The sequence below is a fragment of the Stigmatopora argus genome, chromosome 5 (assembly GCF_051989625.1).
Source record: "Stigmatopora argus isolate UIUO_Sarg chromosome 5, RoL_Sarg_1.0, whole genome shotgun sequence".
NCBI classification, from domain to species: Eukaryota; Metazoa; Chordata; class Actinopteri; order Syngnathiformes; family Syngnathidae; genus Stigmatopora; species Stigmatopora argus.
The window spans coordinates 11,928,120-11,954,501 of record NC_135391.1 but is presented as its reverse complement, the minus strand read 5'-3'; the positions used below and the strand labels follow the sequence as shown (position 1 = coordinate 11,954,501).

The following is a 26,382-nucleotide window of genomic DNA, read 5'->3' as shown; positions in this document are numbered from 1 at the left end:
CTGTTGCTAAATCCACTTCCCCCTGAAATGCCTCCTTCTTCCCTCATCTCTGTGCATCCATACGTGTGCGCACAAGCTAAAGTGCTGTGAGTGCAAATGCAGCAGCAAGGCTCAGACTCTATGTTTTTCCTCACATTTACTCCTACCTTGTCAGCAAATGCAAAGTACATGATGAGTAATAACATAAGTGCTAGTATAAATACCATCTTGCAATAAGCACCTTCAGTGGTTTCGATGCTCGCAAACTCCGGATGTAAACAAACTCCATCTTTCAAGCTAATCATTCTCATCCATCGAGTTGTTTTTCAGTGACACACATGCACACCTTTGTATTGGCGGATATGGGTCAAACATGTGCATGTATCAAATGAAGACCCGAAAGTAGGTCAGATGAACAGTTATGCACTGGCCCAGATATCTTAACCTATATTTGCTCCATTGTGTGACAGTTGGGTAAAATGGAGAAAAGTGTCAGCGCGATAAAAAATGGAATGTCAGAAAAGCTTTTGTCCCACTCCCACCCAAAGGTGTCACAGCCAAAATGGGCTAAGCAGAAATATTGAATATCAGGACAGATGGAAGACTGACTTTCCATTTTCATTCTGTGGTAATATTATTTCTGCAGCCTTCTTCTCATTTTCCACTTTAGGATTGATGCATTGACGTGGTGTATATATATAAAAGGACCAGGTATGCAAGTACTTCATAAGAAGGTATGCTTACTTTATGATATACCTAGTTTTCTTTATTACTTTTATCATCTATCATATTTATGGCTTACACATGTTCTCAATATGATTATAGTTCAATTGCTAATGATGCAGGCAGGGTGATTTAGAGATCAGAACTGTAATTTGGTTGCTGCCTTTAATGCAGAATTGTTCGTGCTGTTGACACAAATTTTTGTGTACCCATTTTTAGCATCCGTCCCTCAGTTTAGACTTAGACAATCATCATGATTTTAAAGTCACAATATGTAACATCAATCAAATATTTTGATATTTTCATTTAAAATTATTATATTATAAGTTTGCAATATTGTGTATTCATTCTTAAAACAAAAGAGCAGTACAAGAGATATTTTTATGTCTTCCAGCACAGTCTTGCCTTTAAGTCTGTAGCATGTAATAGCTCAGTTCTCATTTAGGTACCGCAAAAGAGTGCAGGATAGCTGCTTTGGGGGAACCTCATGTCGCAGGCCGTCTTTGATGCTTACATTTTACAAAGCCCTGGCAGAGTAGAACAGTAGAAGTCCTATGACTACCCTATAATATAGAGACTATGTAATTAGAGAGAATAAGAAAACTTTGAGATGTGGAATTGTGTCCTGAATAAGTTTAAAGACAAGCGGCTGCAGACGCGCTGAGCATTTGAGGTAACATTTGGCAAAGTGGTGAATTACATTTTACCCAGCTGGGCAGCATTTGGACAATGTAATAAGAGTGCAGAAGAAACTTATAAAATATAATATTCGACATAAAAACATGCATCACTGCATTCCAGTAGAGCCACGCTTGGTTGTGTATCATTGCTTCCTGTTAAGGCCTGTAATACACAAGAAATAATGTTGACTGTAGCAACTGCAGTTTTACATGAATCCCTTGTGTTGTAAGACTCTGACTCAATGATGCCTTTTCATCAAGTTTTCCTTTCAGACTAACTTCTATATCGCTTAGCATTCTGATGAAGGTAACCAATATAGCATTTCCCTGGTGACAAATAAAGAGCAGCACATGAAAACTGCATAATGATCCATAAGAACTCTCCCTGCGTTAGAAAGAAACTTTCTCACACATCTAAAAAAAAAATGTGCAATTAACAACATTGTACATGTGCCAAACAAACCAACAGTTGATTTGTGTACATATGCAGGGAAAATAGACCACAGCAGGCAGGGAAAAGTGAGATGTATCATTGTGGAACCTGTGAGCTTCTCTAAATGAGTCAAGTTACTCTCGGTGGTGTGGTTAAAGTTAACGAGGTCACAGCGAGAGAAGGAACCGAGACAGCATACTCTACGCTTGATAGTAAATGATGAGTGAGCTGGAGTGCACGTTGGATAGGTTGCCAACGAGGTACACGAAAGAAACAAAAAAAAAAAGATTTACTCTCACTTTCATCCAGAAAGTTCAGAGTTCTCTCTCACTGAGTCTTTGACGGGAATCTGCCCATTCTGACAACACTACTTTCACCCTGCAAGAGAGGAAGTGACACAGGTTTCCATTGCAACCGGGGAGCACTATACTTCCAGTAATGATAAATAATATAGGATGTCTTCAATTCCTGCTCAGTGACGTTGTGATTGTGAGTGTGAATGGTTGTCTGTCTCTATGTTTGCCCTAGAACTGACCAGTCTCGGGTGGAGTCCGCCTTTCGCCGGAAGTAAGCCGGGATAAGCTCCAGCTCCTCATGACCCTGACAAGGATAAACAATGTTGAAATTGAATTAATTAATAATTATTGCCACTGTCGTAAGCACATGGCTACTCGATTTGTCCTGGGTATGCACGAAACTGCATCAGTTCCTCTCAAACCACGATGGACTTATTTCATTTGCAACACATTCAGACATAGAAATGATTATTTTTCCAATCGGTCAGGAATATGTAGAGCAGAGGTCTCCAAACCGGTCCTGGAGGGCCGCTGTGGGTGCAGGTTTTTGTTCCAACCGATCCAACTCAAACAGTTTAACCAATGAGGTTTCTGCTGAAAAAACGAAGCACCTGACTGCAATCCACTGATTGCACTTCTAGGATACCAGATTGGTGGAAAGGTTAACTCTTACCGGTTGGAACGAAAACCTGCACCCACTGCGGCCCTTTCTGGAATAGTTTAGTGACCACTGATGTAGAGGAATAATGCCTATTGAGCTATTGTGGCTTGAGCAGAAGTGACACATTATGCACATGCCTCAAATGTTATAGCATTAAAATTAAGTTTTAAAGTTTTTTTTGTATGAATGACCATTGTGAGAATCAGGTGTGCCTCACATGCCTGTTGCAATGAGGTAGTGACAATCCCTCCTGCACATAAACTGTGGAAAGGAGATAAACAAACGGCAGCAAAGTAATTTGCAGACTAGAGTGAATCAGGTTGCATGAAGGTGACGTGCAGCTTCGCCTTTAGTGATGACTCACACACAGCAAGGGGATTGCCCACTACAGTGGGGAAAAAGCAGTATATCCCCCTACATATTGCAGTCCAACACAAGTTGCTTTTATGTTCAAAGATAATGTACATTTTTTACGTTGCACTTGGCAAAATGTTTATTGGTTGTAGTTTACGGAGTTGTACAAATTATATCTCTAAAAAATAAATTTCTAATCTTGGGTATGTCAATCCTTTCTAATTTAGTTAGGGAGGCCGGACACACCCTGAACTGGTTGTCAGCCAAGAGCATGGCTCATATTAACAAAAAAACAGCTCATCTCTGGGCAAATTAGATTGATCAGTTAAACTGGCGTGTATGAATTTTGAATGTGGCAGGAAATCAGAGTACATGGAGAAAATCTGCACAAAAACAGGGAAGAACATGCAGACCCCAAGCAGAAAGGCAAGACCTCACATCCACTAAACCGCGATGCAGATGGGCTAACACATCACCCACTGTGCTGACGTTGTTGATGAAGTTCAAATATCTACTACTTCAAATCTGCTTTTAAAACTGCATTGATAATATAAATGCTTGGTGGAATAGCCAGTGGTGTACCATTTATAGACTTTAAGCCAGAGGAGGGCATAACGGTTCTCGAGGGCTGCTGTGGGTGCAGGTTTTTGTTCCAACCGATCCAACACAAACAGCTTAACCAATGAGGTTTCTTTGAAACAAGAAGACTGACTGCAATCCACTGATTGCACTTCTAAGATACCAGATTGGTGGAAAGGTTTCCTCTTAAAGGTTGGAACGAAAACCCGCACCCACTGCGGCCCTTTCTGAAATAGTTTGGCCACCCCTGCTTTGAGCAGTACTTGACCAACCACAGAATTTTCCTATTCGGGGGCATTAGAATCTATCCAAGCTAGATACACTTGAACTGGTTACTTGTCCCTCCCAGACACATATAGACAAAGACTATTCCCACTGTAATCGAAGGTCAGGCTAACTCAACACGGAAAGACCCCAGACGTGATTCCGGAACCTCTGACTGTGATGCAGACATGTTGACCACATGTTCCACCGCACCTGGAACAGACCGTGTTGCATTATACCGTATGTTCCTTTTGAAATGCTCCACTCATAACTTACAACCCTTTAAACTTTCCAGGAGCAGTACATGCGAAGTGGAAAGCCGTGGGTGGGTCGCTAAAAAAAAGTGGCTTGTGTGTAAAGGGCCGCACGTTTGATGATTCCTCTAACTCTCTCAAGTTTCCTCTTTTACTTGGAATACTACTTACTGTGTGTCATTACTGGCAAGCACTTCAAAGATCAGATATGCCTCAATGCATTGTGAAAGACTTAAAATGAGTGAAAGAAACACTGATTTTAAATGGTAACCTAGTCAGACTTACACCGTAGTGATCTTATTCTGTTCATGTTTCTACAGCATGCAAGTTAATTTCCTTAATTACTGATCTGACACGCTATCATCTGCAACAGGTTTCCAGTTAAAGCTCGAAGCACACATCTCACAGCATGTTTTGTTCCTTTCTCCCACTTTCAACAAAACCCCTCTTAGAGCTGCAAGTTCAAAAACACCAGATGACTGGATTCCACCCACAGTTGGCCACTAAACAATTCTGCACTCTTGCTCACAGCCACGTTACCGCATTGATGACATCACGGGCCTTGCCTGGATAAAAATACAATACAGACTTTGTGATTTGCTCACAGCATGTCACGGCAGTCCAAAAAAAGACCTGCAGCTCTAAAAATAGACCCCAAACAATAGGTTAAGACTGGCATTATTAAGTAGCTGAGGCCTTGCTGAGGCCACGGATCACCAGGGGAGACACAGGCGTTGTTGTTGCTGACGTGCAACTTGTGGCAACAATGACTGTGCAGAAAATAATCCTGATCTTGTTTGCTTGCGCAAGGAACTCCAGCAATAGTGGAAATAACACACTCCCACTTTAATCAATCCCATAACTGTTCTTAGTTGTTATAGACTGCAAAAGGTGAAACCCCCATCTGCCATAAACTTTTATGCTTTGAGTTATAGATTAGAGAAGAATTTCCTCTTTCTTCTTTTCAAAAGTGTAGGATCTGTTCCAGACTCTCCTTCCGCTTGAATTCTTTATCGTACTCCCAAACCTTTGTTTCCTGCTCAGTGTGATCCTGCACCTCCCACCCCGACCTCTGCACAAACAGGAAGAGGTGCTAAATGAATATGTTTTAACAAACCCCCCTTGCATAATCCTGTTCAATCCTACATTTTTCTAACCATCCCTACTCAACAATCCAATCCTTGATTAATGCCCTAAAAGGCGCCAGCATATGGGTAGCCTACCAGATAAAGTTGCACGCACACACAAACCAGGATTAGAGGTGGAACTATGGTGGCTTTATTACTCATTAAATATAAATCTGATGATGGGGTAGATGCTATTTGCAGATGTGACATACAAATAGGGATTAGCATTCCCCAGATGTTCGTTCTAAATGGTTTTCCGCAACAAAACAATAGCTCATTATACAGTTCAATGTTCTTGCATAGAAATGAAGCACGTTGAACTTTAACAGCATTTTAATTTAAGACAAATTGATGGCATCATTGACACTAATTTTCAGTTTTGGTTGATGACTGCTGATTAGTGTAAAAATACATCTTGAACTCAATAACATCAGCTTTCTTTACAGTGAGATGCCAAGTAAGGAGGTGTGATAAATAATGTGGGTGTAAATTTAGGGCTTCCATTTTACAAGATGGGTTTAGAGTCATTTCAGAATATGTTAAAAAAATGAAACCTGAGGCCATACAAGTATGAAAGGTCTCAGGAAGTTAAAAGTTGAAAAGTATGGCAGTTTTTTTATTTGCTGCATCACTACAATGATGCCAAAATATTTCTCTAAAGGCTTTTTCCAGCTCACTATGTGCAGTCAGCTACACATTAGCGCTACAACAATCCAATCACTTCAGACGCGTTCATCATCTCTCACTTGTCATCATAATCCACAGAAGTGACGTTGTCAATTTTCACTGGTGACTTGTGCCTCATAACTGCGCACTACTGAGGACAAGAGTATGTGCGTATTGCCAGCACAGAACAACAAGAAGAGATAAATTTGCAATAATAAACACATTAAGGAAAAGCAAAGTTCTAAACTGTAGATTGCCAACTGAGGAATTTAGATCCTTTCAACCCTAGTAACCCCCACCTGATTGCCTACTGTATTTGTGATTTACGAAACCACTGCTGGTTATTCATAGATTGAGAACATTTGACGCGCCATTGGAACTGAAATGTCAGGTCTCAAGGTGACAAAATAAATATACATGCTAATATTAGCTTTAGTTTTTGTCTCTCCAAAGAAATGACTACTATATGCAAGCCAAGTCCATGACACATTGAAATTTGGAGAGGCGTGCACTCAAGTTCCCTTTCCCACGCATGGTAAAATCCAGCAGAAATGGTCATTGAAGATCTCCTTCAAAGGCCAAGTGACTTCGTATTCTTCCAGGTGAAACATAACTTAATATACTACATTGCATAAATTATGTCAACGCGTCAGTCGTCGCCTTTTTCATGTATCGCTTGCTTCATCCACCAGATGATTGTGGTCTCTTTTTGAAAGGGATCCTTTCAGCTGGTGTGGCTGGTGACATCTCACATCTCATTAACTTCTAGTCAACAGGTGAGAGTGCAGCTGCGAGAATATGCATACATCTGTTCGGGGAGGGCTATGGCAACTGGCTTTATTATAAGAGATCCTTAACATTTTTTTAGAAGGTCTCAGATATTCTATTTATATATACCACCAGTGGCCAATACGCGGCTCTCGAGCCGCATGTGGCTCCTAAATGAATGCAGCTCTTTGCTACTCATCATATTTTGTTTATACTGTGGCTCTGCGCCTCATTTCATGTTTCTCTTTAAAACACACTCAAATTTGTCATGGTCCATGAAAAACAAATATATTATATTAAAAAATAATTTGGCAGAGTTTACCATGCTTAAATTCTGTTTAAGCAACCACAACCCTCTCCCATGCCATATCTGTAGTTGTGACCATAGCTTGTCACAACATGGATGATCCTTTGACTTTACTGGGTGTTTGGATGTCTACAGAATTTATCTAACAGCCAGGCATACATAATTAGCCACCACATCCTTCAATTGCTTGAACCATTTATCATACTTTATTATAAATAATATAATAATAAAAAATAATTTCAAAAATTATAGCAATTAGTATGAAATGCAGCAGTTTCAATTGTATTCCAGTTGAGTGAAGAGGATGTTGCTGTAGGATTTGCAATTTCGCTCCAGTACGTATCACTGTGGTTCTTTTGGTTACACAAAACTTAGCGATAGTATGAAATAGTCCAGGCCACAAATAATTACATTTATTTTCTTGTCCTGTCTTTGTGCCCTTGTAAATTCTGGTACCCGACACACCTGACGGTCCTTCTGTTTTCTCCCATCTAACTGTTTCCTCTTGTGCTCACCATGGCCCAGCAGATAAAAGAACTTTAACTGTACCACTTCCTCTTTTAGCTTGACTAATGGCATTCTATTAAGGCCTCAGTACCGAGACAGCTAGGCATGTGGGTCATGGGGTCAGAATGAGTGAGATAACCACCTGCTAGTCAGTTAGGAGGACCCACATGAATCTCATGTTTTGGAAGTCGAGGGTTAAAACTCATTTATGGCTCCTCTCACTCACACGTGAGGTTGTTGGCATTTGGGAGTTAGTTTCATAGAAATTCTGTGAAGGTCACCTTTGTCCTAGAGCTGTAGGACAAGGCAGCAGATGTTTGACTTCAGCATGATTATCAGTAGGAGCCTGAAATCTATCATGAAAAAGACCTTTGACAAATGACTATGTGAACTATGTCAACTACAACCGAAATTTTAAGAACACAGACACAGTTTTTCTCTCTTAACAATCCTCAAGTCTAGTGGTTTTGGTTTATCAGGACAAATAAACCAGAAGCATATTTTTTTTGTAGTTTTACTTTAGTATCCAAATGTTTAATTGGTTTAAAAAGTTTGTATTACTTTTTTCTTTCATTCTTTCTGAAAAGTGCAATAAATTGTTGCTTTATGTGGCAAACAAGAGTAAAACATTTGTATCATTTTGGTAACTGGAAAGTGGGACTAAATTGTTGGGTTTTGTTCATGTCCATGCATGTGTTTTTGTGTGCATCACACCAAACCTCAATATGTTAAACCTCATCTATCGAGAAAAACAACTGTTGAAGAATTAGAAGGGCAGACGGCAATAGATCGTTTTGTGGATTGTGCTCCCATTTGTTAGTGATCTGCGCCGCAAGTGTATTTACATACCGATTAACAAGTTTTGTGATTGGATGAGTAAACAAAAGGTGCCAGTCCGAGGCAAATAATTAAGGGTTGCACCAAAGATAACACATGAAGTAATTAGCCCTGCCTTTACCATGTTTGTCAATTGATTAGCCGCTTTTATGTTATCAATGTAGTATGATATTTAAAGTGTGACAGGTAGCATGACTATGCTGATTATCTGCGCAAATATCTGCCTTAATCCTTATCAGCTCCACCCATACCTGTGCAGCAATGCCTTTTGAACATCAATTTTAAAATACCCACCCAGTTTAATTCACAAAGTAAGAAAACAGAAGATAAAGGTTGAACGGTTTGAGTCATTTCAATGGGAGCCCAGGGTGACGTGACAAAGAGGAATGTCCTGATATTTGTTTATTCAAATTGCTTCAATGCAAAACAGCTCATTTGCTTTCTTGGAGCTGTTGTGACTTGTATAAGAATGAGCCTAAAAGCGTATAATGTTATACCATAAGGTTGACCAGTGGTTTTCTGCTGTGATGAATACTGAACCGTTTTGTCAATTGTTGCCTCAAGCTGAGATACGTAGCGCGGAGGTCATTTAGTCTGAGGTTGTTTTCATACAGCCAGCGTGCGTTAACTGTGTCAGCGTATTCCAATTAGAAACACTTCAGGGAAGTCGCTTTTCTGGGAGCCACATCAAACAACCATCGGCCCTTTTCAAACAGCCTATTTGGCAAATTAGCTCACCAGAAGCATAACATCAAATTCAGCATTTATTCACCTGTGTCTTTCAGAAACAACATGCCCAAACACGACATTGCTGCATCTGAAGTGCACACCTACAAAGTTGTTGCACATTCAATTGAACAGATGCATGGGTTTCACCTGTGCAAAAGCTGAGTGAAGGAGGAGGACACATTTTACCTATGTTTGGCTGATTTGCCAATAATTATACGTACTTACTGTTGCTTAGGGGTTGAGCTACTTAATTATTCCTCTTAAGATGCCACATTGACAATAACACTTAAAGTTAGCCAATTACTAAATTATTAAAACACATTTTTGGGACAATTTGCCTTCCAATCGGCTACATTTGTGGGGATGCAGTAATAGAAAAGCAAATTGGTGGTGGAAGGGATTAGGGGTAGGCCTCTGTAGCTTCAGCTGTGCCATTCAGCGCTAGAGTCAAACCATTAATACCTTCGGAACTGAAAAAAAAACTACACCGACACTTGATGTTCTAGCATTCACAGTTGAGTGGATTTACTGTAAAAGGCAATTCTTTGCAGAGAGTAAAACTGTACTTGAAGAAAAGGATTGACCGTAAATGTGACCCGCTGTGAGTAATAAGTGCAAGCCGGTCTCCCATGCATTATTAATCACAACTCACGGTGTCCTTAAAATCTGCTTCCAAGTGAGGTCATCTGCTATTATTACAAAGTATTACTGTTTGCTTTTTAATCTGACACAGTAGTAAGTTACTTGCCCCCTCTCCTCCCATCACATCAGATATATTATGCTCTAACTGGTCTTATATGTCACTAAATCTAACCTGTATTCATCTTACTTAAACTCTAACTTATCACATAAACTCAAAGAAAATGCAGATGCTTACTCTGTATTACTTTGAGTTTTAGAAATAGCACTTTCCTGAATATATTTTATCTATTAATCTTTATCTAATTAAAAAATAAGTAGTACTTGAAGAATTTCAATTATATACACTCTGCATTCAAAATCAGTTTGCTTTTCCAAGAAAAAAATTGCATGCTGCCTTTTCAACCAAACAAGTTCAACCTCTTCACTTAAGAAAGGTTTCGCCATAAGAATGTCATGCTCGGCTACGTGTGCTGCAGACTCTAGGCTGAGATGCATTCCACTAATTCCAGTCATTTTAAGCTACGCACATGCACCGTGGTGGTGAGGGAGACCTCCACAAGGCTTCATCTCTAATAAATGCACACAGCAGCAGCTGCTGCAGGCAAGTGTGACGTTGGGAGAAACCTGCTACTGAACGTCAAGTTGAGCAAATAGGGACATTAGCTCAACGTTTAGCTAAGGTGGAGCATGATGTACTTACATCTGCATTTTAAACTGGGTTGTGAAGATTGTAGGTATGCAGAGGAGAAAGAAGAAAACAGTTAAATATACTGATAAAACTGCAAAAACATACAAAACATATAAGTCAAATGGAGTTAACTTACTTAAGAACAAACTTGAAATAAGGTTTTACCTGTTCTTTGTTCTTATTTTTTTGTTTTTTAAGGAATGTGGAGGTAGTGAATGTTCAATCATCATTCGTTATCTCCTGTGATTGGTCCGTCTTTCCCAAGCTTGGTTAAGGAATACTGCTATCTTTAATGTCCAATATGTGAGGAAGTTTTTTTTTGCCAATGCTAAACACCACAAAAATTCACAAATGTCAGAGATTTTTGCTCATGACAGCAAGGGTGGCTACTCATTCAAGATTCGAAAAAATTAATAGAGGGAGAACTTTCAAATGGGCAGGGTGCTTTAATCTTCTTGTTAATCTCCATACATTCATTATCTCCTTCTCTTTGCTTGAGCACAAGATTACAACTTGGAAAACAATGGGGTTATTTTTGATGACATTACAAGCAAACCTTGTTTGTAAACGGAGCGATTTGGGCAGACAAAGGGGAAAAAAAACAGCGGTTACAAAACCTCTTCTGTAGAGCTGTTCCAGATGAAGTAATGTCCTTTAAAGCTTTATTGTGAGGGAAAACATCAGCAATCCTATTAGCAAAAGTGTCTTTATCCTAAAATCATACAGTGGAAGTTTTTTTTTTTTATATATAAAAAAAATGTTCTTCTATCCAACCAACCGATCCATTATCTTGATAATGATTGTAATCGCTCAATATGAGAATATTCATGAACAGAGATGAAAGAAGCAACAGATACATTTATTTATTTTCAACACAGCTTATCCTTGTCAGGGTCACAATATATATTAGAGTTTATCCCAGCTAACTTTGGACAATAAGCAGAAAGCACCATAAACTGTTCTAGGGGACACACAGAGGCAACCATTTCCACTATCAATCTACTGAGTGGGAATTAATCCCTCACTACAACAAATGTAGGCAAATGAACTAGTCCCCAGGAACAGATACATATTTAAAAAAATCAACAACAACAACAAAAACAAAGCAAAACAAGATTTTCCGGACTATGAAAAGGGCCATCACTAAAAAAATATATGTTGACCCCCATTGCCATATTTAGCAATTCTGATTCTATATATGGCATTTCTTTTCCTTTTTTTGTTATGCCACTACAATACATAAACTCATAAACACACGCATAAATCCCCAGGGGGCCTGTCAGCCGCCGGCCCTCACTGTGACAAACACTCTAGGGGGCAGGTTTACAGAGCACTGATCCTGTGGGATTGCCCATGCGTCAATAAGTAAACATGTGGATAAATTGCCCTATTCTTTTTTGTTTGTTTTCTGCAATTTGAAGCTGGTGCTGTTGACGTATTACTTTGTCACAAGCAAGGATGAGTTGATTAAGTGACTGCTTGACGTTGCAACATTCATTATTTATCTTACAACTGTACACACGTCTCAAAAGTACACATTGATTTATTAAATAATTGCCAAGAATAACCACCAAAAGATTTATATCAATTTATGCGCCATTTGTATTTGCAGGGGACAAGCGAAAAGTGATGGGATTTTTGTTCTGACGCTTCTATATAAAACAGATGGGAACAGAAATCTTTGTGTTGGCATTGTTTGAGATGGACATTGTTTTTAGTTGAGCTTTTATGGTCATTTAAAACTTTGTCAATAGTCTTGGACCCTCGGTAATATTAATAAGACCAAGTTTTGTGTTACTTTAACCAAATAAATCAAGAAATTATAAGTTCACTAAATAATTAGCAGAGTAATATAGCTCAAAGCAACATTTTGGAGGAAAAAAAATAGACAAGCAAAGACCTAGTTTGTTGTCAGAACAATGAACTTCTCAAAATCTTCAGTTATGAACTGTGAACAGAAATAGTTCATTTCAAAATTAGAGAACACATAACCAACAACATGTCCAACAGAAAGTCTTTTACTGGCATTGCCCATAGCAATAATGTGAAACCATACAAATCATAACATGTGACCCCATTTAAAAGGCCTATCGGAGGTCAAAGGTCAGAGACTCATCTACAAGTTTAGAGTTTACCACTCATTGTACTGAAGTGCAGATTGAAGCAGCAAGCACACAAAGACAGTCCTGTGCTGATGTAACACAAGGCAACAGAGAAGATAAAAGACATGTTAGAAAGAACCAGCCAGAGGCCATTCGCCTGCCCGTCTGTGCGAATGTTCACATGTATGCATTTGTGCACGGGAGCCAAAGCACACATCGCCCCGTGTGTGTTTCTATCATGCCCGCAGCGTTGGATTCCGAGCCCCCAATGCGAGTGCCACAGAAGGGTTGAATGTGTTACTTGGATAATCAACTGCCATAAGCCTCAATCAGTTGGGGATGATCGTAAATATTATTCAGACTCAGCTGTCCTGTCTTTACACATCATAGAAATAATACTTTGTCTGCCCCAGGGGAATCTGTTTTGGAGCAGGCCTTGTTCATCACTTGTAGGAAGGAGTGGGATAAAAGGAACCTCACTGCCTGCTTGATGGAGAATTTGTATTCCACACAAGAAGAGTTGCTTGTTTTCAAAGCACTCACAATTCATTTCTTCCTCCTCCTACCCACTGTAATTCACTTCTACTCTTCTCCACGCTCAACAAAAGGCCGGTCAGAGGAGATGATAAAGTATGACATATCCGTATAATGCCAGGCTATCACAATCAGTACATTTTCTCTCAGACAGTGGACCTCCAGAAAAGCAGTCATGTGAGACCACAAGACTAATGACAGCACATGCGAGTCATGTTATTCACACTGCCATCTATTGAAAGTCATAGGAGACTTTGCTGTCTTGTCGTATTGAGCGTGTGGTTGAGTGGCATGACTGAGAGATGAGCCAGCGTGAAGTGGGCAGTGGTCACACTGAAGCCAAATGGAGATGCAGTGGGCAGACAGTGGTAGTGGGAGTACAGTGGGAACTGGATCCCTACATTGTGTTGGACAAAACAACAGGTTGCTGCCTGAAAGTTTTGACCAAATAGAATTTTTGCATGGGTTATAACTACTGCCACTCAGCCAAAGCAAAGCTGATTTAATTTAAAACAAGCATCCAAATTTGCATATTTGCAAAATGGCAACCTTCACTCAACCCTGTGACAGTGACTGTGGCCAGAACTCTCATTTATGTTATGTACTGACCCATTGGGTCTCATCTGATCTTTGGCTAAACTCAGTGGGGTTAGCATAATAGGAGAACACGAGCCAGGAAAGAAGAAAGCTCAAAGTGGGAGTAAATGCAAGACAAAGTAGACAAAAGGTCAGTGCAGCAGTGGAAAATAATTTATTTCAGCTATTACTATATAAAGATGTGCCAAAGAGACCTACTGAGAGCAGTTTTTGCTGGCCGGGCTGCAAGTAGCGACACGGTCACGCATCTAATTATCTCATCTCTGTGAGAGCACATACTGTGTGAGTACACAGCAACATCCTACTTGAGTGAGTTCTTTCCCACTTAATGATAAATGCTTGCACTACTGCTGTGCTTCTTATATGCCAAAATGATGGGAACAGTGTGAAACCAAGGCCAACATTAAGGTCACAGGAATACCTTGAGAATTTACCTTTAATTGGGATGGTTTAAAAAAAAAAAGATCACATTTCTGAACCACCGCTGCGTGGGCAGGACAGAAATCTAATGTAATCAATATTTCTCTGGACGTAAATATCAGTATTTTCAAATTATTCTCCTTTGTCACCATCTATGCAGTTTCAATAGTGCCTTTGGCAGCGTAAGTGTATGAATGTATTCGATGTGGTAGTATTACCATTTTCCCACAGTCACTAACCTGAATCACTAGTTCAAGTACTACGCAAATGTTACCATGGCAACCCAAGTAGACAATTCAGACCGCTGACATGTTGAGAAAACAAAACAAATCCAATGAGATCGTTTACAAATGACAGTAGCACTTTAGGACGTGCAAGGCTTTATAGGGCATTGAATTCCATACTGTAAAATTTGTCAGTTCTAGTCTTTGCTCCTCTTTCACTGATATCTGATTCCAACTCACTATCTGCCACGATTTCCAAAGTTGCAGCAACTTCAGCCAACAACTCTCCATGGCAACAAAACATTGGTGAAGCCTTCATGCTTTTTTTATGCGTCCCAACACCACCATCTTCAATTCTAATACACTAACAGAAAACACACAAAGTAATGAGCATGGTATATTTTTTTCCTATTTGCTGCGGAATCACAAGGACTCTCCAGACGTAACACAACACCTTTATTCATAAACACAAGATCATAAATAGCCACAGTATATCAGGATTTGATGACTCACTGGAACTTCACATGTATCTGCCTGGTGCTATTTGAATTTCCATAGGAATACATCCATTCACAAAATGGTTTTCATTTTATTTTAATGTACAAATGCTTTAATTCCACAAGGAAAGTTCCTATGTCTGCAGCACAAGGAAAAACATTTGTAGTGAGTCAATATTATAGTCAATTGGGTTTAATGCTTTCCCTTGCTCCAGCACAAGCAACTGTAGATGATTCACTCTATTACTGGCAAAGCAACTGCTCAAACAATAAAGATTCCACAGACATCCTCTAAAAGAATTGGTCACATACAACCGACTATATATGGTTCAGCTGAAATATTAGAGTATAAGAATTGAAATCACATGATCTCATGTCTTGTCAATGTCCTAAATTAAATATTAAACAATTTTACCAGTAATTCAGGGACTAATAATTTCAAATTGAAAAAAAATGATTACTGCCTGGAAGGAGAGTGGTCACATGGTTTCTCAGTGTTGCATCCACACTGAAGACAGGATGCGGACAATTGCTGCCCTTGATTTTGTACAACTACTTCTACCCCAATGCAGCATTTTTGACCCATATTCTGTTCCCAGTTCAACCTTGCACAACTACTAAGTAAGCAAGTACAAATCAATCAATCCAGATGACACCTGTTCAAATGCAGTCTTTTTTTTCTTAGAACATGTTTTCAAAACCTCTCAAATCAAATGAAAACTAATTTATTGTTAGGTGGAAATGCAAAAGTACTTTATGGGAGCTGAGCTGCCCCTGCAATAACAAACACATTCGTATAAAAGGGAGCTTTATGTTGAAAAGTGCTCAATTACCAATTTTATTGTTATAGTCTCAACACATAATTGAGGTATGGGAGTCAAATATGTTTAGCAACCTTTAGCCTTGGGCTATCTTAGGACTGTGGTCACTGGCTGTCAGTTATTACATCATGAAAATGTTGGAGAGGAGTCAAAAAGACTTTGGAGTCTAAATGTGCTCATGGAACATTGACAAAGCATGAGAATCTTATACATCAAACAAAGGGAATAAAACAAGTGACTCACCGTGACGCAAAAGCATGCTGAGGTGATGCACTTCTAGTAAAAGGTCCTCTGGAGAGCACAGTAGTTGGATTAAAATGAAAACACCTGTGTTGACTGCTGATGCAAGTGATTGATCAGCAGGGTTTTTTTTTCTGCACACACTTAGTCAGGATTGTCAGCAACAACAGGTGCAGATAATATACAAGGTCAGTGACTAAGTGAATCCCCAAAAATAAAAACACACACACACACATATATATATATATATATATATATATATATATATATATATATATATATATATATATATATATATGTGTGTGTGTGTGTTTATTTTTATAAAACTATTTATATATATATATATATATATATATATATATATATATATATATATATATATATATATATATATATAGACGGGATTTGTAACATTGGATTCACTTAGTCACTGACCTTGTATATTATCTGCACCTTTAAAAAAAAAAAAAGAAACATTTCATCAAGTGTAGTTTATTTTTGCAAAACACTTAAAAGTTTGGTTTATTGTCTTACCATGTATGGAAACATTCCTTGGTCACAGCCAAAACTAAACAAAAACATCAAACATTCATTCATTCATTTTCTGAACCGCTTATCCACACAAGGGTCGCAGGGGGTGCTGGAGCATATTACAGCTTACTTCGAGTACCAGGTAGAAGACACCCTAAATTGGTGGCCAGATGACCATGCATGCTCACATTCATGCCTAGGTGCAATTTAGAGTGTTCAACCAGCCTACCCTGCTTGTTTTTGGGACGTGAGAGGAAATATATACAACTATGTAGTCACTGCGCAGTACTTTATCTGCGGGAAAATAGTAGAGTCGGGCTGCTTGGCGTAGTTAGTTGTATGTATATATATATATATATATATATATATATATATATATATATATATATATATATATATATATATATATATAGTTCACAGTCTAGCTTTGAATGCTCTGTTGACGCCAACATTTAGCGGCAGGATTTCTTTTGTAAATACAGCCGAAATGACGGCCAGCACCAAATTAGTGTGGTCGCCGTCATACTAACTGTATTGAATAACTAGGTGTATTAAGAACTCTATATCCCAGCAGTCACTGCGCAGTACTTTATCTACGGGAAAATAGTAGAGTCGGGGGCTGGTTTCCGTAGTTGTCCTATCGACTGATTTATTTTATTTTATCGTGATAACAATTTCAGCATTGGTCCATATATAAAGCGCACTGGATTATACGGTGTCCTGTCTGTTTTGGAGAAAATTTTTGACTTTTATGCGCGCCTTATAGTCGTGAAAATACGGTAATGTGGATAAAACTGCTTTGTACCGTCAAGACAAACAGAAAGTGGTCAACAATAAAAGAATAATGATATTAAAATTGCACACAACTATTGCATCTTTGGACTTTCAGCTATTTGGCTCTAGTCCTGTCCATAAATTGGCCGGTCTCTGATTTTATTTTTGGATTTCATTACATTGCTCTACCAAACACACTAACCAATTTAGAGTGCAACACAAAGATAGACTCATGCACATGCAATCATAAGCTTTACTGTCCCCTTTGTGACAGTTTCTGTCCTTGCAGTTCATGTAAGAACGCTGCAACAATGAAAGCAGTGTTGCCCAGTGTAGACGCCATGTGATCGCTGACATGCATGTGGTTTGATATAGGAGGCAGACAGATCCCCCGCGCCTTGCCAAATAAACAGCAATGTGCCCGGTTCTCCCATTAAGTTACACAACGCTGGATCACATTGTCAAACAACACAGCATGCACAAGCAGCAGGAGCACATGTGCTCTGCTGTTACGCTGTTGCTCCTGCTACACTACTGATAACATGTTATGCTGTGAGTGTTGGTTAGCCAATTGCATGTGTCTGAAAATGCAGGTGACCATCACACAATCACTAGATGTGTAGCCACGTTTCATTTTATATATAAATATATTCAAATCCAGGTCACGTCCACCTGTGTGGAAATTGCATGTTCTCCAACGGCCTGCGTGGGTTTTCTCCGGGTACTCTGGTTTCCTCCCACATTCCAAAAACATGCATGGTAGGCTGATTGGACACTCTAAATTGCCCCTAGGTATGAGTGTGAGTGTGCATGGTTGTCCGTCTCCTTGTGCCCTGCGATTGGCCGGCCACCGATCCAGGGTGTCCCCTGCCTCTGGCCTGGCATCAGCTGGGATAGGCTCCAGCACCCCCTGCGAACCTAATAAGGATAACGCGGTTCAGAAAATGAGAGAATAAAATAAAACTTGACTCTTACTTCACACAAATTGGGCTCTTTATGTTTGGCTGTAAAAAAGAAAACAACATTAGCAATAACGTCAACAGCTGAAAGGATGAACGAGCTACCAGCCCTGTTTAAAATCATCATATGACTAACTAATGGTAAATAAACAAGACAGTTGACAAAACAGGCACATTGGTTGTTCAGCATATTTGTAATTACCGCCTGCATATTTGTTGCCTTCTTTTTGTTTCAACGTCTGAAAGCTGCATACCTTTTATTGCACGAAAGCGAAGAATGTGCTTGAGTCATTTGTTTTTTTAAGTGCACTAGTTTGTCCAGAAAATCTATGTCATCAGGCTTTCATTTCTTTTTCTTTTTCATTTTTTATATCACTCGCTAATTTGCACAGAAAATCTTCGTCTCCAGTGTATGGACCTGAATGCTGCTTGTTATTAGCAAAGAAAAAACTATCTGCATCTAATTTTGGAACATATCTTGTTATCGCTGAAACACTCAACAATTAACAACTGCAGCATGTATAATATTTATGTAGTGCAATAGTTTATTGTGGTGTCTGTTGAGATAATTAAATGTCAATATCGTCATTAACTATGGAAAAAGGACAAAAGTATTTGGTCAAAAAAGAGAAAGTACAGATTCTGTCAATTTGCTGTTTCGATTTTATGCTTGTGATAGTTTTGCCAGATATACATATGGAAAGTGAAATCCTCAACAACAGCTCACAACAAAATACCTGCCTGCTCAAACCAAAACTTTGCAGTAATAGTCTGTTATTTGAGTGGAAATTCCTTCTGCACGCATACAAACACACTCATTTATCCAATCATAAATCTGATAGCAGTCATATTATATAGTATAGTATATATCTCACGATGGCTTGACTAAACTTGACATAAAACCCACCACCGGATTCAAACCAGAGAAAGTGAATTGTGTCAAAGAGTCTTTAAAAAAAGAATGAAGATTAATGGTATAACGTGACATCATTTTGTTATGACAAGATCTAATCTCCATGAACAAGGGGTTTACCAGGATATGCTACAGAACATCTGGGATGTCCTCAGGCAAACCCTCCCAACTTGTCAACTACGTTTGTGAATCAGACGTTATCTTCCAAATGGACAAGCGCCTATTCTCCACATGTCTTAGAGCCTCCTTGTTCAACCAGGTGCCATTTACGTCTTAATCTCATCTGTGGCCTAAAACAAGATCTTGGGCCGCAGATGAGTTTAAACTCTTTAATCTGTACATGCATTCCTGCCATGACAGGTAAAAAGTATATCAGTTAAGACAAATACTTCAAACAACACTTCAAGAAAACCATTGCTAGTATACATCAAACAATATTTTCTCAGCCTGGTTTACCAAAGACTTTAGTCCAAAGCATTGTGAGGAAAAAAAGATGACGTGAGATTAAAAGGTACAACCACTTGAAGCCAAAATATGAAATTGTCATTCTAAGTCTTAAAGGAAATGTATTTTGATTGATCCTACCAGAATCTACATTTTGTTGTGGATTCCCTTCAGATTCCGGATAAATGAGAAGTTGAAAAGACATGTCTTGCAGCAAAACAATTGACTATGGTATTTAAGTAGAACACACCCTACTGCTTTTTTCCCATTAAAGGGTATTAACTTAGTGTAGGTGTGGCAGTTTTACAATGAATTCCACCAACCTTAGCCCTACCCTTACCCTAACATAAAACCAAACGTAATTGCTTTTATTTGATAGAAATGTGTGCACATTTCAAATACTTGTCTTGGTATATTTGTGAAGGCTGACTTTCCCACAATGCAACAGTCATTCATATTAGAGCAGGGCAGTAGGATTCATGTGCCGGCGCCTTGAAGTTTGAGTTACTGATACAAGAGTGTTTATATTTTTAAGTTTCAACATTAGTAATTGCGTACATTAGTGCGGTTTTGAAACTGGCAAAATTAAAAATAATAATAATGAAAAAAGAAGATCGACACATTTTAGGCATGCCTTCAATTATTTTTATCCATTGTTAATTAGTATTTGTACTTACATTTTTGAAGGGCGTTTCATCACTATTGTGGCGTTAGAAGTGGCTGTGAAAGATCTTAAAAGATTTAAAGATAAAAGTATCAGGGCAGTGACGGTTTGACTTATGTAATTATTTGAATAAATTGTTTTGGCAAGAGAACAAATCAGTGGCTGTTCAAGGTCACGACTAAATTCAAAGTATAATTTAGTTTTACTCTTCAATGTCATAAGCAACCAAAAAAATAGAAATGTCACCCACTCTTCAGAGTTAGGTAGTTCGTAAAGGTTCGATAATGCTCATTCTGTTTCTAAGAGTCAAACTCTTCTCCACCGAGTCAGCAGGCAGCAGAGGGAATTCATTTTTACTTTTTGCTGCTCATCTATCACCAACTGTACAAAAACTAGTGGAAACCAGATCCCTTGTCAGGCAGCTGTCGCGTGCAGCTGGTAACTCAAGACCCCCCGACAAGCCTTTTAAATCCACACATGTGGCACTACCTGTCCACTGTGGAAATGGCGATTTAATGCTCTCGGGGGCAGCTGCCACGATTTGGGGTCTTAAGCATTCTTACACTGGATCCATCCATCCGTGCATGCATATATCCCTCTGCCCCTTTTTGGGTGATTGCACTCAAGTGTGCGGATAAATGGGGAGAGGGGCAATTAGTGGGCCTGTGTTTATGAAACCTAACCAGTGTCTGCTGCTGCATAGTATGTCCTCCACAGATGCCGCAAAAGGCAGACGTTCGGACCTGCCGGCAAGGGGAAAGGACAATTTTCTTTAATTGTGGTGATTAATTTGTACTTAATGTTCTAAATGATTTGACACAGGTTGATGTAAATTAGAAAAACAAGCTAATTTTGGCTGCTCTTTCACCTTTCAGGAGGTGCAAGACTAGCCACATGGCGCGTGCTGCAATTAAGATTCACTGCTCTAGAGAACACTTTGACTACTTCTGAGAAGAAAAGTATTTTGATCACCAGGTTGTAAAAAAAAACTGTCTGTTAACAATGAAGGTACAGGAAAATAATTATTTACCATTAGGGGAGAGGTAGGAGAGACGCCCTACTTGGAAAACAAAGCACAGAGTGTACTTCTAAGAATGTAACAGTATCACCAAAAACGCCACAGGCAGAATTTTCTTAGCCTCATTCCTGGGATGGTCATTACACTTCTACATCATATGATCACCATGCTATGCTCGCTTTGCTCAAATGAACCTTGCACCCACCTTATGATCAATCAATGGTCATTTGATTGGATGACCCTACTGCCACAAATGTGAATGATGCCATGATTGACATCAATATATTATATCATTTAAATCTGATCAGGCGACCCGGTGAGAGGGTGGTTAGCACGTTGACCTCACATTTCTGGGGTTGAGGGTTCGATCCCAAGGGGGCTCTTATTGTGTGTATTATGCATGTTCTCCCCGGGCTTGTGTGGGTTATCTCCGGGTATTCTGGTTTTATCTCACATCCCAAAAACATACAGTGGTTATATATGTAAATTTTGTTGTATAACAGACTGGAATATTTTTTTCTGACATTTAATGAAAGGGCATTTAATGCCACTAAATTGATGATAAGTGTGAATGAAAGTTTAATCAGCAGGGTAAAGCATTAAACACCACCCAAGTGAGGACAAGGCCTTTATTAAAAAGAAATGCTGGATTTAAGAAAATGACTTTTGCTTCAGCACCAAACAGTGATGATTTTGTTCGGAAGAAGAGAAGGGAATCAATTTCTTTATGATGAGCATTTATGAGAAGCCATGGAGTTGTTGTACACAAAGAACATTCGTATCCTCACAACACCTGTGCTACAGTCATACAGTGGTGCTGTCATTCTGTGCATTCACCTGCTGGCCACAACATAAAAACATGATGAAGGTTCATTTTATCATGTCTCATCATAGGTAAATGATGCAAAAAGGAAATGTATTTTAGAAGTCAAAGAAATAAAAGTCCACTTAAGTGAGTTTGTCCTATTGTGTTGTCTCAAAGCTGACAAAATGGCATGTTTTATTCTTGAAGGATGCCTGAATGTGATGATTCCTGACAAAATTGGAAAAGAACGCACAACAAATTGCATTTTTCCAATACAATTATGTGTGAAAACTGAAAAATGTTGTCTCTCAGATTCGATGCCAAAGGCAAATATTAACAAATTAATTAATGAATGTCACTTTTGTTCATAGGTCACCGCACATTAGTAGATCAATTGCAAATGTGCCACTGGCTTTTAATAATATCAGCTATTCTTTTGACAAAAAAAGAAGAATTTTGGCATAACCCATAACTATTGCGACAAGGATTAATAATGCCATGCCCTTTTTCAACAAGACTAATTTTTCATTCTTTTTAGCTTACATTTCATTTCAATTTCACTTAGCTCTTTGGCCATATAGATGTAAGTGATGGTTGATCATAGTTTTCTGATGTTCAATCGAAAGACGTTACATAATAACTTCAATCAAAAAAGAAATTCAAAACAAATGTCTAAACTACACATTTATTTTGGTCACGATTTTACTTGTCAAGCATTTCATCTATGAATCAGCATACCATGCATGTTTTTGGAATGTGGGAGGAAACCGGAGTACCCGGAAGAAACCCACGGAGGCCCGGGGAGAACATGCAAACTCCACACAAGTGGACCGACCTGGATTTGAACCCAGGACCCCAAAGCTGTGAGGCCGACACGCTAACCACTCGCCCCACCGGGCCGCCGGCAAGCATTTTAAAACTTTAAAACCCTAATATTTTAAAACTAGTGTCACTGTAAATTGTAATCCCCAAAAGACCGCACCCTGTGTGCATGAAATCTGATCTTCCGGTCAAGCAGGTAATTAAATCTTTAAAGAAAAATTGATTTTTCTTTTGAATCCAACCTTTACATTGATCTTCGGTTTATCGTTTGTGCTGCACTGTTTTTGCTGTATTTGCATTACCACTAAAACAAGTACTATTATGCCTTTCTATCTTAAAGCCATAGTCCTGACTCCAAATTCCTAATCTATTGGCTCTACCTATAAAAGAAAAATGGTTTGGGCAGTAACCAGGTGTTTCTAGGGCGGGTGTGAATGTGAAACTTGGAGATATTGGTTGAGATTGATGTGATCTTTCCGTAATAATATGAATAATGTGGAGAAAAACGCATCACTTGATAAAGGGTTCGTTTTTCATGTCTTTGCTATTGTTTCATTCTGAGAAAATCTTCCAAAACTCAGAGGCCCCAATTAATCTTTATCCAAACAGCCACACAAAAGCACTGTATTCTGCTGCCAAATCATTGACGGTTATTTTAACTCACTCATCTCTGGGACAAAGAGCACAATGCTCAAGCTCATGATCAAAAGGAACTGATCTTCAGATCCCTTTTCGCTGTCTTTTAGGCTTCAAAAGCCTTCAAATGTCTCACAAAGGAAGGGATGGGGGGAGGGCTGCCTGCCTGCAAGGTCAAAGCAGCCAGAAAACATGAACACGTCTAATAATACCTCAGCTGCGTTTTCAGACAGCATGCCTGTTGCCTCGCTGTCTGCCTTTCTCGCTCGCCGTCTAGCTGGCTCGCTGCAATCTGTGAGGGTGACACCGCACTGAGTCAGCCTGGACTTTCCAAATGCTTCTTCTCGTGGGCTTGCAGGAAATAACCAAAGGTTTTACTTTCAAATGCAAACAGATTGCATTACTTTACACTTGTACTTTTTTTCTGTATAGAACCTTTTTGCTCCACTTCAAAAGAGTTCCCTTCTGCGTCACAGTTCCTTGTCCACACCCTACTATATCACAGATGTTCACCCAATCATTTAATACTGGTTTCACGGGGATTGAGAATGCTATACTTTTGAATATATAACTTATTTACAATTTGTTTATTAGATTAGATCAGATGAAAAGTTATTCATCCCGTACTCGTAAGAAATATGCCTTAAATGCAATACCTCTTTGTGTCATAACAGCCTTTTTTTTAGATTTTGCATTTTGTAACTGACATTTCTGTTGTATCTCAGAAGAATATTTCCCATTGAGGCTTTTCATAACATATTTCATAACATTTGTAAGTAGAGGCACCACTCTATGTTTTGGTTGAAAATGTTGGAGTTCAAATATAAAGTGTTATTTTTTTGTTTCATGTGTCAGGTTTACAGTAACGTTCAATTAGGATTGATAAATAAACTGCCTGTGTGAGCATGTGAAACATTTGTTTTTAACTTTTTTGAACTTTCAATTATATAGGCAGTTGGCATCCTTTGAAACTGCATCTGTAACGTATTCACTACGGGGACTTTGCTATCCTTACCCTCTTTTCTTTGAAACATTTTCTTGTTGAGCTATGTAAAGTCAAAAGAGCTCTGGAATTCTTCACCAGGGGTTTGAGTCTGTGAGCCTCAAGTCACATGCAAGTGTGAGGTCGACGTTCAATTTTGCAACCTTTTGCACCAAGACAGTCTGGACAGGTTGTGTGTACTGTTACCTAGGTGCAAGAGTGTGCCATTGCTCACATATTCATGTGAACACCACCTGAGAAATACCAAGAGTTCCTTACATACGGTGAAAACACACAGACCACTGACCCCAAGTCAACTGCGAGGATCCAGTTGCGTTTAGGCAGTTCTTGTTGATTTCCGTGAAACTGTTGCAGAGGCTTGTGGTCTGTGAAAAAAAAGTACACTTATATTCTACTGCAAGATTTTCAACCGCTTAAACATATTATAGCTTGTCAGTTTCTACCTCACTGTTCAGGAACTACGAAAATTCCAACTCAGAAGTTTTATTTCATATTTACTAGAAGAGTAACTGCCCGTAAATGAAGTTTTTCCCCATCACAATTTTCATAAGAATACATTGACAGTGGACAAGTCTGGTGCCAGACCAACAAGTCGGGCCTTCACCGAGTGTTTTCTCATTCACCTCATGTCATCATTCCATTCCTGAAATAGTTTCCATAAGGTCATCTGGAATCACGTGAAAATGATTGAACAGTTTCCTCTACATTCTTTGAAGGATTTTAGAGACAAACACAGAATAAAACCCTATGTTGGTTTGGTGAGTGAGTGAATTTTATTTATTTATTTATTTTGTTTTACTAAACTGTGCTTACATGTAGTTATTTTCTTAAAACATTTCCTGTACAGTAAACAAAGGTTCAGTGATGACGACAGTTCAAACTATTTTCCACTGGTCATTAATAATTCTTGAATGATTTCCGTGAATTCCCAGTACTGGCAATCAATAAGATAACATTTTAAAGTTTGTTTGCACGGTAGAGATAAAAAAAGGTAGGTCTGTTTCGATCATAAAACATTCAAGAGGAGCACATCTGGGCCTGTTGCTCAGTATTTGCGACTAAGACACATGCACAGACTTACATACACATGCACCTGTCTTTGTTGGTGCATTTTATGACAACACTAATGCTGCCTGAAGCCAATGTTGCCTCAACGTGTGTCACCTTTGTGCATCATTATGTGCACGTGCAAGTTATAGGCTGTGCATCTGCTTCTTGTTTGACCTGAAATAAAACTGACAAATTTGTTGACCCAAGCTCAATACCATCTCATTAAATCGTAGATAGAATGCCTCTTTGCAAGGTAAAACTTAAGTCACCGATCAAGTAGCATCAACATCACAGCCACCGTTGAAGAAATTCAGTCTTTTTTGTATTTCATCTTATTTGGATTCTGAGCAGATTCATTTAAGAAGGGTGTACTTCAGTACAGTGAGGAACCCAACATTAGGTCCGAATGTTGTTCTTTATAATGGTTGTTCAAACATGCAGTTTCACACAACAGGCTTGCATCCTACATACACGAGTTCTTAGCCACACCCTCACGATTATTCCCAAGAAAACAAAATGTGGTCATTTTTATGTAAATATCCCAGATGAGGCGGTCCAGTGATGAAGTTAGCACGTCCTGCCTCGCAGTTTTGTGATCAAGGGTTCAACCTCTGGTGGGTTCCGACCATCCTGTGTGGAGTTTGCATGTTCTCTCTGGGCCTGTGTGGGTTTTCTACGGGCACTATGGTTCACTTGCGATCCCAAAAACATACATAGTAGGCTGGTTGAACTCTATAAAACAGGGGTCACGAAGTACGGTCGACGAGGGCATGTTTCCAGTCTGTTTTCCATGTCTCCATCCTCAAACTCACCTGAATCAAATGATCAACTCCT

General features: G+C 39.0%; 1 protein-coding gene and 1 long non-coding RNA gene across 4 annotated transcripts in view; one reads left to right on the top strand and one right to left on the bottom strand.

The window, feature by feature from the left end:
* LOC144075047 (uncharacterized) overlaps positions 1-16,393 on the bottom strand; it is a 28,256-nt gene extending 11,863 nt beyond the window's left edge. Inside the window, exons 1-3 of one of the 3 annotated variants that reach the window (XR_013300460.1) lie at positions 16,365-16,393; positions 15,933-16,072; positions 2,351-2,415 (exon numbers count right to left, since the gene is read on the bottom strand). This is a non-coding gene — a long non-coding RNA (uncharacterized LOC144075047). Of the gene's footprint in view, positions 1-2,350; positions 2,416-15,932; positions 16,084-16,364 lie in introns of those variants that run through there. The other 2 variants (XR_013300459.1, XR_013300458.1) reach the window with 2 other exon arrangements.
* The window catches only part of LOC144074626 (uncharacterized), a 282,179-nt gene that overhangs the window by 72,509 nt on the left and 183,288 nt on the right, over positions 1-26,382 (top strand). The window lies entirely within an intron of this gene.